Consider the following 13699-nt stretch of genomic DNA (forward strand, 5'->3'; position numbering starts at 1 on the left):
AAGAATGTAAAAATATAAAATGCTTTCTTCTTATATTGTATTTTGCAAAGTAAAATTAAACTTCAGATAAAGCAACAGGAAACACTGCATGGGAATTAGTTGTTTAAGCTAGTTTTAAGCTCTATTACAGGCCAGAAATACAGGAGTTTTTGAGTAAGAGATAGAAGAGTGCAAGAGATCAACACAGTAGCTATCGAACTATGGCATTCCAGTGAAATATGACTCAATTACAGTCCTTCAGTCCACTTGATGAATATTTAATTATCTATACAAAAACAGGATGCCTTACACTGGGAAACTGAGAGTAACATTCTCACTGAGTACTCCAAAGCCAACTGATTAAGGACCTTTACAGAAAGACAGAATTGTATTTTCTTTGAACAGCTCCAAATTGAGGATAGGAAGAAACTGAAATCAAGTTTCTCAAATCCTAACTTTGTGATGTGAAAGTAACTTAATAGACTTAACTAAATAGAACTTAACTAAATTAACTTAAATAGAACTAAATAGAACTTAACTAAATAGAACTTACAGACTTAATCTGGGGATGTGAAGTCCAGAAGTACATGGGCCAAACAGCAATGTAAAAAATAAATTCCTTTATTTTATGTTGCTCTAGGCCTGCCTACTCTATTTAGATACATCCTGGTATCTTGAATCAATTTTAGAGCATCTCAATGAATACTTTCAACTATCTTGCCCTTGGAGAACTGAGACACTGCATAACAGACATGCACAAAGTTCACAACTGTATTTAAAATTACACTTAAATCTTTCTTAAACTGTATACTTTATGCTGTTGAGCAGCTTCTGCACTTTTTTTGTAGACTTCTAAGTTTTGCTACTGTAGCCTGAGATAAAGTATACACATATTTCAGGGACAAGCATTGGTGAATTACACGTTCAAGATATACAATATATTTTTAAAATCTCCTTTAATTATGTTTTGTAATTCATATCGAATGATTCCACTTCCTGGTTTTCTTGAAAATCATCACCGATGGGTTTCATGTATCAGTGCAGATTATTATATTTGAGAATCATATTTAAAATTTGGACAATTCTAGAGAATTTATTATGGTCACTTCATATTTTTAGATATCTAGTTTAGATCACCATATATCCAAAAACTTTTCAGTTCACAGAGATGATACAGGACATTTATTTAATTCTTCTGAATTTAAGACAAACATTTAAAACAACATATAAAAATAGAATACTGCTCATTCTTTTCTTTCCCAAGTATCAGCATGAAAATCTCACAAAACTAAAAAAAAGTCTACAGACTTTCTTGTGTTCTTAAAGATGTCTTTTAGAAATATCTACCTTGTATTTTGAAATTCTGTCTCTCAAACATGGAAGCTCTATTTTTAGAATGGTGTTTAAATTACAGAGCAATCTTCTGATCCATTAGCAGAATAGCTTCCTCTTTCCGATCACATCTGGAAAACAGTAGAGTGAAAGGAGAGAACAAATTCTTTCTTCCTGTCCAACCTCAATATTACTTTTTATCAGATAGCACTGGAGATGGCTATTTCATGTTTTGTTTGGTGTAGTCAAAAAAGTGATCGTCTCACGACAGGTCTCTCTTTAATCTCATACAGAAAAATGTGATAGAACATAGCGCTACTGTTTTGCAGATGACATTTAGTGACTTGTAACAGAAGTCAGCACCAGAAAATCACCACTTGTCCAGATACATGATGAGTGCTACTCTTCAAAACAGACTAGAACATCTCTCATGTCATGCTTTGCTACATCAGATATTGCTTCATATTAAATGGCAGGAAAAAAAAAAAGGTTAAAAAAATACTTCCATTGAAAAATGGCGCATTGACTGAAGTGTTTTTCAAGGGAATTGGTAGCAGGAAAAAACAAACAAATATTTTTAAAATACTGTGCAAAAATATCACTTCTCTGATTTTCTTTGCACCTAAGGATTTGCATTATACTTATAACCATTAAACATTATCCTTGATCAGTTAAAAATGCCACCAAGAGGACTATTTTTCTTATCCACAAAATATACAGTATTGGGATTGTTACGAATATCTACTTAAAGCATAACTGATCTAAATGTAATTGCCTCAACAGAGATTTAGGAACTAGTACTTAAGATAGATCTTCATTTAGCTTTATCAAAATCGAGTTTTGGAAAAATCATGGAAATATTAGCACATCTTTCTACTTGAATGCCAGTAGAAAATGTAAAAGAATACTGTTTCTGTCCTATGAGTAATTGTTTTAATTGCAGCATCAACAATAAAAACAGAAGTGTCAGATCCATAGATGGGATTAGATTATTGTTACTCAGAGAAGATACACAGATTTCTACCTACCAAGGACAGAGGTAGACATTATCCATTTCTACATATGTATTCACAGGCAGTTCTGCTTTAATTAGGTAGCTTGCAAATTATTCAATCGTGTTTCCTTTTAAGAAAAAAATGGAATATTATTTTCCAATTAATACATATTTTAGAGCATAATTTAAAATTATTTCCAGTTGCTAGCAACACATCACACATAAAAAGATTGCTACTAACCTAACAAGCTTAGGTTATAATTTTTTAATGTCTTCTAAGAAGAACTTCAGTGAAATTCTGCTTATTCTAGTTAGTTTCAAATAAGACTAACTGTCTATAGGCTCTTACTAACATCTAAGGCCAGATTTCTGAACTTTAAAATTTATGTACGTGTGCTTTGGATAAAGTTACACATTTTGCATGCCACTGCAAGGATGCATTCCCTGTCTCAATATTTCAGCATTAAAAAAAAAAAAAAAAAAAAGAAGTCATGTAGAAGTTTGGGTAAGCATGCAGTTTCACACTTGTACATTGCAGTGGGGGTAATAAGCTGTTTTTTTCTCATTCTGCTGCTACATCAGTTCCTTATTAGCACCCCATACACCTAGATATAATAAAAGGAAAACAGAACACTTCAGTATTCTGAGAGCAGAAGGGTTCTCATCACAGACTGACTCTAAGATCGGCTCTTTTCACACGTAATAAAATGCATTTAAACAAGCATTCTTATTATTTTATTAAGACTGTTGCCCTGCATGTAACAATGAAAGGTTACTCTTAGCAAACCAAATTCTATACACTTCAAAAGGAAATTTGTTTAAAAAGTCTGCAAGATTAAGGTTTTAAGTACAATTACTATGGATTGTCCACCCTCCTCCATTTGATGCCATCTTTCCAAATAGTCGATAGCCACATCCTTTCTCATCTTCCCAAATGCCCTCCTCCTATATGCTGCTTCTCCCACTTCTCACATTCAGTACAGACAGAAGCTACACTCAGGACACAGTTGGACAGAGATAAAACAGGCCTAAGCAAAAGTGAGTGGAACACAGTGCCTCCTGTTTGTTTTGCAGAATATCTTCCAAATGTCCTGCTAACTTTTCTTACACAGGTATTCCCAAGGATTACTGCAACCAGAGGGGAGCTCCTGGCAGTGCACGTTTAAAGATAAAATGCCAGAACGAAAGGGATGAAAGGGATACAGGTGCCAGCTCTATGGAAATGGCACAGAACCTCAGTGTCCTGTTTCATTGAAAGCTCTTCCTCACCCTTCCCCCTGCCACAATATTTAGGGAACCAACCCCCCTCCCCCCTCAATGATTTTAAATCATCTCTACTGTTGAGTCCTCATGGATTTTATAAATGAAAAGTACCCTCCTCTAGCCTCTTACACGGGTGGATACGTTTGAGAACATCTTAATTTCTACAGTGATCCTTCAGTAACTAAATTATTTGGATTAAAATAGCACAATATCATTTTGAATACAATGTCATACAGCAATGTATTTGTCATAGGGGAAAAAATCTACTAGAAATCAAATGCATGACACATGTTACTATGTTGCTTCTTAGCTATAAAAGTAATGTTTCAGGTAGACATTCTACATTATGTTTACTTTTGTAGATTTTTTTTATAAACAATTTCACAATCCTCATGTCCTTTGTACAGATTTTGCTAACAGCTATTGATTGACTACTTAAAAGTAAACAGTAAAATGTAACTGGGCATGGGCTCCACAAATGACATGATCCCTGTATCTATAAAAGCAAATACAGATTATGATTTTTCTAGTTCTGTTCATTTATGTGCATATATTCTGACTAATAGGATTAGACAGAAAAGACAGCAATATCTAAGGTGAATCCTGCACTGGCACACGGTTAATAATAATTTTCATGATAAACTTCACTGAACACATTATATATTCAGAGAAATAAGAGTAGAAAAAGACCTGTTAGATTGGAATCCAAGTCCAGTATCAGTAGTTCTTTGTAACCTGGGAAAAGAGGCACAGGAGTTTTGTGCTATTTGTTTAATTCCATCCCAAATCTGTGGACTGTTTTATAGTTAATTTAAGGCAGCAGATACTGACTTTCCAGGACTGCTGAATTTGCCAGGATCTCTTAAGCTCAAACTCTTGAAGCCCTCCAGTGCCAGGGAAGGTGGCAGACAGCAGAGATATGTATCTCTATGCTGCTGAAGCAGGTGACTACTATGTCACCTGTTTAGTGAACTGCAGAAAGGGCCTGGCTAGAGTCCTGGCTGCTGTAAATACTGAACCTTTCAAGAGAATTTACTCATTATAATAGTAAAGAAAATTCTCAAATATTTTATCCAGATTAGTTTTAAAATAAATAGGGTATTGTACTTCTAGAGTTACCTAGGATGTATTTCTGCAATATAAACTAAAACTATTTAGCTGTTTTTGTTTTTGCTTTTTTAAAAAAAGACACAAAAAACCTTAGTTGAGTTCTGCTTAGCTGTATTTCAGAGTAATAAGTTATAATCCTACACTTCTACACTTGTATTGCTCTAAAGAGTCTTCTTAATGCTTACTTCTATTTTTCTTTCAAATTTACTTTCTCTTTGCAAAGGAAGATGCAACGTAACTATAAGAGAAAATGAGAAAATTCTATCACTTTTTCATTTTATCTTTCCTTGCTGAATAAGAGATACCTTTTCCACACTTTGAAATACATTCAAGATGCACAGAAGCTTAAAGTCTTACACAAATAACAGATCCCAGAATTGCCTTTTAACAGTTTAAAAATGATGGGGGAAGAATGTAATACAAACAAGGTTGATGACAGTATACAATCCTAAAAACTATATTTTTATATATTGTAAAACTAAATAATTATTCTCATGACCAAGACCTGCACATATAGATGTAACTCCCTGTATTCACTGGCAAAAAGCAATTTCAGATGTAAGCAGGCACTGAGATTTACCATGTGGTGATAAAGAAGACATAAGTGTTTGTTACCTGGTAAACTTACAATTTTTGATTGCAAAATCTGTTTCCTTCTGTTTGAAGGAATCTGTTCTCCTTTCTGCTTGCTTAGTAGAACAAATATATCACAAATTCTTTTCTTGAAATCCTTAAATACTAGGCAATATCTTCAATATCTTTATTAAATGAATCTCATTCTTTACATAAAATTGTGCAACATTAAAATGTGCTGAAGTGCTCTCAGCCTTTGCTGCTTCTTTATCATTATAAGATCGTACCTGACAGTTCAAATAGACAGCTGGGGCCCATAAGTTATATTTTATCGCACTGACGCTGGGTAACTTTTTGGAAATTACATCCTCCTGTCAAAGAAAGAAAGTATTATATTGTTCTATGATGTAAATCTAATATAATTGAATGTTTTTTTTTCCCAGGTATTCACATAAGTTATAAGTCAGACTAAACTTGTAAGAAAAGGACACTATAATTCAGTCTTTACCATTCCAAGCTGTTTCAATATTGTACAAACAAAACTGTAGAGTGAATGTTTCATGGATTTGAAAACTGTACTAACAGAGTTTCTTCCAAACACGGTACTGAAATAACCAGAAACAATTTCAAAATGTGATGATTTAACTATTCTTTAAGGATTGTATTAAACAGGCATGTTTCACACTAGTCTTTTCTCTTTTTCATTTTATATGGCTGCATGGCACTTCAAGATATTTCAAAAATTTCTAAAACTGCAGTTACAGGGGTCACTTTTGGAAACATAATCCTATCAAAACTTTAAAAATTTCTACTTGAGACCCATAGTACAATTATTCAGAAGTTACTGTGATGTACATGGGAAACAAAAGAAGAAAAGGAACATGTACTCTTATGTATGACATAACCTACAGCTAGAGAAAGCAAGAGTCAAAGGGAATCAAAATGTGCTTTCAATGTCCATGAAGATGAAACATCTCAATTTACAGGAGTTTCCTGTCTGATTAAAACAACACGCGCAAAATTAAATACATAAATATTAATTTTATGTATCGCATAAGATGAAGGCAATGAAAAAACAATGTTTACATTTATGGTTGACTCATTAGTGTTTTATTATGTGGAACACTAGGAGGCATCAGTTGGGTAAAAAAAAAGAGGGTTTTTTTGAAAAATGGCAAGAAATTAGCATAGAAGTAATCAGCTTGAAATTTTCATACACCCAAACGGTAAAGGCTGAGTATTACAATTAAATTATGCAAATGGCCTGAACTCCTTCTCAAGGATAAAGGAAAAATTTAATCATAAAGGAACAGCATTTCATTCCACAACTGTTTTCAAAGTAGACCTCTATTTTACGCATGCATCACAAAGTATAGTTTTACTTTACATTATGTACTTAAAAATAACTAAATAGACAGAAAGTAAGACGACTTACTTGTTTGTTCCTCAGTATTATACTTTCTGATAAATCCACACAGTACTCTCCCTTGCACATAAGCTCTTACCAGGACAAGTGCTATGAATTTAGTATCATCCCAGGCACTTCTAAGAAATTGTAGTTGATACTTTGAGATATCATGTAGGCAAAAATGTTTTTGAACATTCAAGTGCAATCATATTTTATGTTTTAACTATATTTCCCAAGGGAGGTGAATGAAAAGTGTCTTTAAAATTTTGTATAACAATGCTACAAGTGGCTCCACAATATAGTATCAAGTAATACAAAACCACTAAGGTCAAAACTGAATTTTCCTTCAAATTGCATTTAACAATGACTAAGCAACAGAGTTATAGTTGTCTTATAGAATAATCAATTGAAACTGAAGTGTGTCTTGCCATGCTGCAGCAATCAGCTTTTATCTCTGTCCAATCAAAATGACATGTGAACTGCCTAATCCTTCCTTTGTAAGGAACATAAGACTTTGTTGTCACTGTTGGTTTTGTGAATCGCCTCTATAAGCTGGTCTGATTTCCTAAAGATGACAGATCCTGGTGAATAGACAAGCTCTACTGCACTGCAGTAAATGAGAGAGTGAGATTAAGGTGGAGGACTTAAGACACTAGCTTTTAATCACCTGTCTACATGCAACATTGTGTGCCAGTTCTGAGAAAATTACCTTAAAGCTGGCCCCAGGGCTCAATCAATTCAGATGTTTAAAAAAAGTAGAAAATTTGGAATTTTTTTGTTTTCTCAGCAGTTGTCTAGCACTATTAGTAGTTCTTACTGACCAGAGCTGTTTTTCTAGGTCCATTTTTCTTCTGACGTAAGGTTAGAAATTGTATTTTCAGCCCTTTCAAATACCAGAATACTATCCTGACTCTTAAGGCAAAAGTCTTCTACATATTACATATGTGATAATTTGCACATTATATGAATAAGTTGTTATAGAGCCTAAACATGAACACAGAAAAATCTTCTGTTGATATCACATAGCAAGATATAAAAAGCTTAAAATACACAAGTATAACTACTCCAGTTATTTTTCAAAATGCTGAAGCAGAGACCATAAACTTCTTAAAACTACATGGCATTTATATAATCTTTAGAATTAAATCTTTATAACCCATGTTATCAAAAGAAGACCACCACATCTCATTTAATTTTTAGATAATGTGTACAACTTAAAATAATAACATCCAACAGGTAGAAGAGGAACTTAAATATTGAAAAACAAATGCTTTTTCTTTCCAGCACCTAATACCAGCTCACGATTTCTTGCTAAAGAGAATACAGAAATACTACTTAGCTGTCTCTTAAGATGAACTGAACTATTTTGCTGAAAAAAAAAAGTTAAGCTGTTATAGAGAAAAGTTAAAATAAAAGAAGATGGCAAAAATATTCAGCTCACAACTTCTGCTCAGTTCTTAAGGTATTTAGCATTATAGTTATATTTATCTACTAAATCGTGAGTTATCAAAAACTTTCAGAGGTAAACTTTTGGAAAAAGCTGAAGAAAACTCAGGTTTCTTTGTCTACAGTACTTTAGATGTCTTAAAAAGCACAACTATTTAAGATAAGTGTCTATTTCTTCGTTTTAAACATACATGTTGCAAGTACACAGACAAAGAGAGTTTATAAAAAAACCCCAACATTTAAAGAAAATTCACACAAGGTAGGTATTCATATAATTTTTTTTCTTAAATCCCCCAATTAGCATCTAAGGAACATAACTCCAAAATATTTAATCTCACACACAATATGCACCATTTAGGACCAATTTCTACAAGACTCTTAAGATTAAGATTCCTTTTTTTCTTGTTCAATCAATCTGAAGAAGAAGCAAACATGTCTGATTCCTGGATTACAGGACACCAAAAGGGACGCTCTTTTGCCCTCTTTCCTAACAGAGCTGTGGGACAGGCAAGACTGTGAGGTTTTCTAGGGGCCTGATCCTGCAAATCATTATTTATGAGACTTTTCATTTACACACAAGTTGTCTCAGCAGTCTCAGTGGGACTTGCTAAGCACTTTTTGCAGGAATTAAGGTTTTCACATTCATGTCCCTAACTTACCTTCTAATACAAGCTATGCAAGGTGTAGCAATACAAAAAAATATTTATAAGCAGCAAGTCTAAGGTAAAAGGATGCGTATTATAACAACAACATAGACATCCTGAATTAAGAGACATTCTCTTAACTTTATCCTGAAAGAAATTTTCTATTACTTCCCAAGGGACTTAAGTGTTAGCACAAACTTCAGTATTAGATGCAATATAAATTATGTATTCATTAATATAACATTTATTTTACTGATAAACTCAGAAAAACTGTTATTTGTTTTTTTATTTTTTAGACTTGGTGTTAGATTCCTAAAATCATGTCACAAAAATAATTTACAAGATAACAGATCCTCAAGGCGCCTAATTCCAGTGTTTGAACTGGAAATCAGTATATAATACATAAGTTACACTGATTCACAGGTGGTTTTATTTCTATACTCTGCCAATCCCTCTAGGGATTAGAATTATTATACTTCATATCAACAACTTTAATTTTCAACCACAATACTCTGGAAAGTGCTGGTAAAAAGTAAACTAGTCACATTCGAATTGGCTTATCATCCATCTTTTAAAGTAGAGATACGAAACTAGGACATTTGCCATTGAGCTGATCATCAGATATACGCTACGAAAACGCATTCTCTGTCAAGGTGATTCCTCTCTGATCACAAGTCAAATAGTGACAAACTGCCTTTATCTGCTAGTCTTTTGTCTTAGGTTGTAATACATATTTGATTTTAGGATTCAAGTACTCGCTGATAATAATAATAATAATAAACAATAAATAAAATAACTCTTCTATAAAAGTCAGTGCTTAGCTTCCCACAATAATTCATCAAGTTTTGTTTGGAATTGTACAGTTAAAAATATTTTTGAGAAAAGGAATTACTGGTTTATGTTTATGCTTTTTTTTTTTTTTTTCAGGCTGACAGAGGTCACAATAAGTTTTACAGAAAATCCTAAGTATTACAGTTACATAAGGCACCAATAGTCTTATAGTCTCCCACTTACATTAAACTTTATCTCAGCCTGTAAAAAACTGTAAAGTAACTAGTACAGGCAGTTATGTAGCTCCCTTGTATGAAAAGATATAAGGATGACTTAAAGTACAGTGTGAAGACCAAAGCATACTATTCACAGAGAGGCACACTGCCTATGACTTTAATTCCTCCAGGGGTGCAAGGGGTCTTTCCATCTCAAACTTAAGTATTCAAAAGAAAGATGCACAAAGTTATAAGAGCTTATAATACAATGAAGTTTAAGAGCCTGAATTCTTTCCTCAGGCTAAAAAATCAGGGTATAACCACTACAAGGTCACAGCATTTGCTAACTGTTAAAATTAAATAAGCTTCAAAACCTTCACAGTATTAACCACACGAAAGGCATGAACTAACTCCAGCAAAGTTTAAACACAACGCGGACAGAGGCAATTCAGACGTAATTTGAATAGTCAGTGATTTAAGTACATTACTTGCCTTGAAAGTTACTTGCAAGCAATTGACAGAACAACCATACTCTTAAAAGTCTGCAGGCAACCTCAGTCCCTCACCACGTTCACTGACTGACACATTCTACTAATGCAATAGAAAATGTACATAGGGCTTCTGCGCGATGCCCACTGTATTTCATTCCGATGCTGAATTTCACATGTACTTACATTATAAACATTTAGTTGTTTGGATGATCAGACTAGTCCTTGAGATATTTTCCTTTCACAGGAAAAAGAAAAATCCCTTTACTTCTTCCAGCCTTAAATATTCACCACCCGGTTCAACATGCAGCCTTCTTGAATCACACACACAGCCTTCAAAGTCAATCCAATAAGCAGCCAGAAGACGTCTGGTGTGTGTGTGTGTGTGTGTGTGTGTGCGCGTGTGTCTGCGTGTGCGCAGCGTGGAGGAGGAGAAAGTGGCTGAGCTGCTGGTCGGATTAAAAGTAACCGGACTCGTCCTGAGAGCGTCCAGGAAGGAAGTGACAGCAGGCGAATGGGAAAAGCCGAGCAGCTCACAGCCTTTGTAACATCGCGGAGGGGAAGGGGGAGGCAAGGAAGGGATTCAAACTACACGCCTGACGAGGTGTCCTTGTCTGCTTCTCTCCCTCTTCCTCTCTTTTCTTCTCCTTCTCTGTGCCTCTATTTCTCTCTCTCACGATCCCAAACGAATGACTCTCTCCTCCCGAGCTGGAGAAATAATCAGTTTCACTCTTGCAAAAAGGGGGCGGGATCAGATCCCGAAAGCGTTTTAATAAAACAAACATAGAGCAGCAGCAGCAGCAGCAGCTCCTTTCCTTGCCCCTCTAGTCTAAACTAGATTGATAAATTACTCCACTACACTACTTTAATTATGTATATGGTATGCAGAATAAATCACTGAACATCAGCACCTCAATCAAGCACTTTTTAAATGATAATTGCATCTTGGGTGAATCAATCTTTCCATTCCTGACATTCTGCTAATTTTAGTTTTACGGTGGGGGTAATGGCATATGCTGCACGCAAACCTAATGACAATCCTTTATTATACCGAACGGAGGCAACACGGCGAGCCGGTGCGTATTTTCCCCCTTCTGGCGGGGTGCAGTAGCTTGCGGACGCAGCTCCCGCAATGACCGCGAGACAAACACAGCCCGGGTCAGCTCAGACGCTGCGCGCCGAGTTTGCGGCTAGCGAGATAGGAAAGGGCCGCCCGGTACCCGGCGGCGGCAGCAGGGAGCGCGGCAGCCCGCGTGCGGGAGCCGCGGGGCGGAGGCGCGTTGAGATGAGCGCAGTGACATGGCACCCCCCGCTACTCCGCGGCGGGGAGGGACGGGCGGGCCGGCGGCCGGATGGCGCACGGGAGGACGGCGAGCCCCTCGGAGGGCCGGCACCGAGCGCCGGGCCAGCCGGCTCCTGCTCCGCCTGGGGACACCGCCGCTGTGGCGGCGGACCGCGGGCGCTGGGGGTCTTCAGCCCCCGCGGCGTATCCTGCCCCTTGTCCTCGCACCTTTGCCCGGCTCCGTCTCCGCAGGCCCCTGTCTGCAATGCCGCCCAACTTTCCAAACTCATTAGGCTTTACGTCCAGTTGGTGGTGACTTCACCGCGGAGCAGAAGCGGACCTGGTGGCAAAGTTTGGGGCAGCATCGCCTTCAGCAAAAGGAATCGCTGGTCAGATAAAACCCTGTTTGCCTAATTGCACTGGGCAAATTAGGTTCAAATCTCAGTCGGCTGTTTAAGATAGGCTCTTGTCAGTCTTATCCACAGAAAAGCAATATTCACAATACAGTGTGTAAAAAGACGGGGTGTTTTTTATAGGCGCAGTTGCATTTAAGCCAGACTGAAAGGTCTGTACTGCATGTGTGCTTGAATCCCAATTATGCACATGTAATAATTTGTGAGTAAAACTGGACTTTGAAGATACTTGATTATATTTTCCTGTAAATAGCCAACTTCTACAACCCTTTGAGTAGCAGGGGAGTTTATTAAGGCAGAGACCATTATTTTTTTTGACAGATTAGGATACTGAAAATAGGAACAGTATGCATGATAAAACCAAAACACCGAATTCAAACAACAGTGATAAATATATGTATTGTTTATTCTAATACATGTTTTTGGTCTTGCAGACTTTTCCCCTACAAACATCTCATTGGGCTACTGACCTACTTTGGAAGTTCCACATTTGACAGTGAATAAATGTCTTCTAAATTCTACTGTACTTCTTAAACCACGGGTGTTCAAAGCATGGTCAGAGCAAAACAAAGCTCCAGCAATTGCTCTCAGCTCAGATCCCTACTGAGTAAGTACCCTTTACTAACTACAAGTCTCCACTGTGCCTTACTCTCTGTCTTGATGAGATTTAGATACAGAGAATGAACATCTCTTAACTGACAGGCAGTTAAAAGTTATAAAATGCACTCACAATGACAGTCGTACTGATGCCTAGAACCATCAGGTAGCCAGGCATGAGCCAAGTGTGTTCTCTGTGGTGACAGGCACATTAGTTTGGATGTGTCAGCAGTGAAGTCCAGGTAATATTCGGGAGGATAAACTTTCTCAGCTGTAAGTTTGGCATGAAGTGTGCAACAGGAAGAGAAAAGAGCACGGAATAGTTACATGGACTGACCACTTGCTATGCCACTTCTGCAGACCATTTTGGTCTCCCACCACGGCACCCAGCTTTCCACTAGTGCTCATACTTTGTTAGTGGCAAAACTGTAAAAGCGTGCTAAGGCTTCATGCTTTTGTGCTAATTGAAATGACTGTCATCTGCTTTACTGTGTGCAGGATATGTACACTGCCAATTTTCTGGCTAGCTGATAACAAAGCTCTTCAATTGGTAAAACAGAACTTGAGTACTAAAATGTCCTAAAAGTAATTATCAGAATAGGCAAGTATTTCAGAAAGTAAAATATACAGCAGCTTAGTACATTTACTACATCTCCATGTGGGCACTGGTGGCCTAATCTTTAAATAGTTGTGACCTTCACGTACTTAAGTACCTTAAAGCTGTGCCAAGTTTTTGTCATGAGCACAATTCATCAAATCCATGTAAAGGACACCTCAATTTTTAAATCAGGGTTCAGATGCTAGATGGACAAACAGATATGAGGAAATGGATCATGCTTTCTCACTCATATCAGGGTTAGATAAGGAATGAATTTGTGCAGTATCTTTTGAAGTGTCTAAGGTTATTACTGTGGATTATTTTTTTTTCTGTTTTGCTGCATTTAATTTTAAAAGCTGGAATAATTTCAAACAGTGAAAACCTTTGTTCTGGTGTCTGTACTTATACTGCTCCCCAAATGCATCCTTTCCAAATTTCTGACAAAAAACTCAAATCTATGCTTTTTTTTTTGCCCCCTTTTCTTTCTGTTTCCTTTCTTTCTCTCTTTCTCTCTTTCTCTCTCTCTTTCTCTCTTTCTCTCTTTCTTTCTTTCTTTCTTTCTTTCTTTCTTTCTTTCTTTCTTTCT

General features: G+C 36.4%; 1 protein-coding gene across 12 annotated transcripts in view; it reads right to left on the reverse strand.

The window, feature by feature from the left end:
- The window catches only part of MEF2C (myocyte enhancer factor 2C), a 138676-nt gene that overhangs the window by 114177 nt on the left and 10800 nt on the right, over positions 1 to 13699 (reverse strand). For 2 of the 12 annotated variants that reach the window (XM_042866166.1, XM_042866164.1), the window contains exon 1: positions 10410 to 10916. The exons of 7 other annotated variants lie outside the window; for them this stretch is intronic. The gene's annotated coding sequence lies outside the window, so the exon portion shown is untranslated. Of the gene's footprint in view, positions 1 to 2339; positions 2434 to 5538; positions 5623 to 10409; positions 10917 to 13699 lie in introns of those variants that run through there. 3 more of the 12 variants (XM_042866161.1, XM_042866165.1, XM_042866162.1) reach the window with 3 other exon arrangements.

The sequence above is a fragment of the Lagopus leucura genome, unplaced genomic scaffold (genome assembly GCF_019238085.1).
Source record: "Lagopus leucura isolate 7727_CA_CO unplaced genomic scaffold, USGS_WTPT01 Super-Scaffold_810, whole genome shotgun sequence".
NCBI classification, from domain to species: domain Eukaryota; kingdom Metazoa; phylum Chordata; class Aves; order Galliformes; family Phasianidae; genus Lagopus; species Lagopus leucura.